This window comes from Pan troglodytes, chromosome 23 (assembly GCF_028858775.2).
Source record: "Pan troglodytes isolate AG18354 chromosome 23, NHGRI_mPanTro3-v2.0_pri, whole genome shotgun sequence".
NCBI lineage: Eukaryota > Metazoa > Chordata > Mammalia > Primates > Hominidae > Pan > Pan troglodytes.
The window spans coordinates 12,889,118-12,893,085 of NC_086016.1; the positions used below are offsets into that span (position 1 = coordinate 12,889,118).

The 3,968-nt window shown below is 32.7% G+C and overlaps 1 pseudogene; it reads left to right on the plus strand.

The window, feature by feature from the left end:
• Positions 1-2,412: 2,412 nt before the first annotated feature.
• On the plus strand, positions 2,413-2,507 carry LOC129138581 (small nucleolar RNA SNORA70; annotated as a pseudogene).
• Positions 2,508-3,968: the final 1,461 nt, after the last annotated feature.

The following is a 3,968-nucleotide window of genomic DNA, read 5'->3' on the forward strand; positions in this document are numbered from 1 at the left end:
TCAGTAAAGGATGTAAGGATGTTAACATGAGAGATATAGAAAAATTACAGATGGACAGACAATCCTACATAGAAACCTAAGGAAGCATTTAACTCAGACACAGAGACTGAGAAGAGTAAAGTGGGTGAAATCTGGGAAAGAGTGCTTCCAGTAGAAGAAACAGAATATTGAAGGAACAGAGATTGATGTCAAGAGTTCAGGGAAACAAACCAGAATAAGAATGTTTAGACAAAAGGCTGATGGTAGAAGGATATTGAGACTGAAAGTTATAGAGAGCACAGGCTTACTCGAAAATTAGCAGACAAAAGAACATCTGTAAGTTCAATCATGAAGGAGTGCCAGAATTAAAGAGAAAATAAGGAAATAATAAAGGGAATCTTTTGATGTGAGGAACCAATTGGGCTACCAACTCAGCCTGCCAGCCTGCCATTCCAGTGACAGTAGGAAATAAATGTTCTGTAAGTTATTTGGAAATTAGAGGACAAAATAATTGTTTGTTCTATAGGTAGAGAAACATTTTTGTAAATGATAATACAGCTGTTCTACCAATTTCTCTTAATTTTCAAAATTTTTGAAGGGGTACACTCTATTTTCATGATTTGTTCATTCTGATTTCCAACTCATATTTGTTCATAATTTTCTCTTTACTTTTTAAAAAGTTGAAAGACATTCATATCACAAAATTTTCACAGGATAATTTTTCTAGTTGCAACTGTAGATTTATGTGGATATATACAAATCTCTCTAGTGACACATCTAAAGATTAATGTTATGTTCTATTCCATAGGGAGCAAATATACCACATGAAACATTGCAACTATGAATCCAACTAGACTGTATGGGAAACATATATTGAAAAATAAATTAAAATTATAAGTTCTATGAGAAAACACAAACATTTGAGTAAAAAAATGAGAAAGGTTTAGTGGTGCCTTCTGCCCATGTTAGAAAAAAGGATTCATAATGAACAACTTTTTTTTCATGTATTTCCTACAATTGAGTAAAATAATAGGACTAGGTAAGTTTACTGGTTTGCATTTTTTCATCTGGGTCTGGTTTTTCATTTCAATTGTTAGCCATTGTATTAACTACTTTCACCATTCAAAGGAATGAATGATCTGCCATAGTATTTTCTGCAGTTCCATCTCTTGTTTTCAGTATCATTCCAATTCTGCATCTATCTAATTTTGATCTCTGTTCTATTTATTTTCCTGATTCATAACATTTTGCTTTGTGCTGAGCTCCTAATTGTCTCTCTGTCATTCTCAAAATTTTAGCACTATGGTCTAAAAGATGCCCAAAAGAATGTAGCATATTCTAGTATATCAGTGGGACAACATAAACAACTTGCTTAATTGTTAATCTATTTAAAAACGAAACAGTGTTTTTCATTTTTTCAATCAATTTAACGCTGAGTAGATCCTATAACTACATTCTACTTTTTATAACTAAAGAACTCCAGAAAAATAAATGTAATAGCTTTGCTGGAAAAGATTAACCTTACAATGCCTTCCTAATGACCTTACTTTTTTTTTTTTTGAAAAGTGTTTTCTGGTATACAAAAATAATATTCTGAAATATCTCTGATATTTGATTGCCGGATTTAACCTACATACCTCTGAACCTTGGTTTTTCAGACATGCAAACTGCTTAACAAGTTCCAATGCATTAATCAATGCACCATTGCATAACTTACAGTAAGAAAAGTTGGTAGATATTTCAGCAATGCCATAAAATATGCTTCCATTTAACACTTTGAGACAATCAATACACTATTTATATTATTGAGACAAAACAAACCTAAGATCACAGAAAAATATTTATTTTAATAGAATGGTATTTAAGTAGATAGTTTTTTTGTTGTGTTTTTGTTTGTTTGTTTGTTTGTTTTTGAGATGGAGTCTCCCTCTGTCACCCAGGTTGGAGTTCAGTGGCCCAGTCTTGGCTCACTGTAACCTCCCCTTCCCAAGTTCAAGCAGTTCTCCCTGCCTCAGCCTCCTGAGTAGCTGAAATTACAGGCATGCACCACCACGCCTTTTTAATTTTTGTGTTTTTAGTAAAGATGGGATGTCATTATGTTGGCCAGGCTCGTCTTGAACTCCTGACCTCAGGTGATCTGCCCACCTTGGCCTCCCAAAGTGTAAGTAGATAGTCTAAATGATTATGGGTTTCAATAGGTTTTGTTAATTTGTTTTAGTTGACATACAAGAGCACTACAAAACCACATTATTTTATTTTAATTTTTATCAGTAAACTTCATTATATTAAAGGCCATATTGCCCACTGAATATGATTTTGATAAGCACAACTTCTATAATTTACAACTTACTGTATATGGTCTAATATAAATTACATTTAGCTATCTTGAATAAAAGATACGAATCCCCAAAAACTTAATATATAAAATAATTTCTACAATCAATTAAGCCACATGGGGCCTGGTGTGCAAGGGCTGCAAACAGCAGCATCCTAGGTAGTGTACAGCAGCCTGTTCCTTGTGTACAACAGCCTTTGCCATTGGACATTTATGTCTTGGATCTAGTGCTTTCCCTAGTCTAGGTTTAAGACCGGATGTAGTATGCCTTTGGAAAGCCTCAGGACCCAGAGGTCAGAGTTCACATTGGCCATGTTCATCCATACCAAGCTGCAAACCCTGGAGCATGTGATTGAGGCCTTATTTAGGGCCAAATTCAAGTTCAGTGAATGCCCAAAAAGCCACATCTCAAAGAAGTGCGATTTTACTAAGTTTAATGCATATACATTTTAAGACTTAGTGGCTGAGAAACAACTCATCCTGGATGGCTGTGGGGCCAAATATAGCCCTGGAATCATGGGCCCCTGGACAAGCAGCTAGCCCTGCATTAGAAAAGAGCTGCCCCCTCTTTACGCATGCGCACCAGTGAATTCTATTTCCTGTACATCTAATAAATCTATCTATCTATCTATCTATATATATAAATAATTCAATAATATGCAGTAGATTAAAAAATAAACACAACTTGATGTCTAACTACCGTGGATATATTTTGTCAGTTATTAACATTCCCCTTTCAGGTTAATATCAAGTCAACAAAAATTTGGAGTTCTCTTGACCCTTTCCCCAATGTGTAAATTAGTAATATAATGTCAATATTCAGACAGGCAAATAAACTAAGCTCCCTTTGATGAAAACGACATGCAGTAAAGCTTCCCTACTGAGAATCATCTTAGTTTGTGAAATCATAATCTGGAATGGCTATATCTGCAAAATACATTAAAAGAAAGAAAATATGAAAAACATAATCTACAATACTTTTATGTATATCTAATCATTTTATATTTCTTTTTTATTATACTACTTGAAATACATACATAAAGGATAAAGAGTTTCAACAAATCTCAAAAAGGAAACCTAATTATGTATAATATTCTGACTGATTTTGTTTGCTCACCAAATTGAAATTGAAAAGAAAAAATACAGCACTCTATAAAAAAATAAAATGATTTCAAAATATAATTATTGTCTCCCTTTGAAAATATAAATGTTTAAATAATGGTGAAATAGAGAACATAAACATTCACAAATATTACATATCCATTCAACATTTTCAGGTATTATTTTGTTTTGTTCAAACCTCCCCTTCTGTCATTTTTCTCTCCTTTCTTTATCTTTAGCATAACTGAGCTGCTTTCCAAACATCTATAGTTATACCGGACATAGCATTTTCCAACATCAAACACGGTTTTTCTTAAACACCAGCTCCAAATATTAATTCCCAGGGAAAATGACATTTTCCATATATGAGAAATATTGGAACCAATATAACAAAACTCATTAACATTTATAACATTTGAAAATAATTTCACAAAAGTTTTATTTAAAAAAATTATATTGTAAATTTATGTAAGAAATTCTCTATCCATTATATGACTTGTATAACATCCACAGTATACTAAGAAAATATTTTTAAAATCTAGGATAAGGTGTC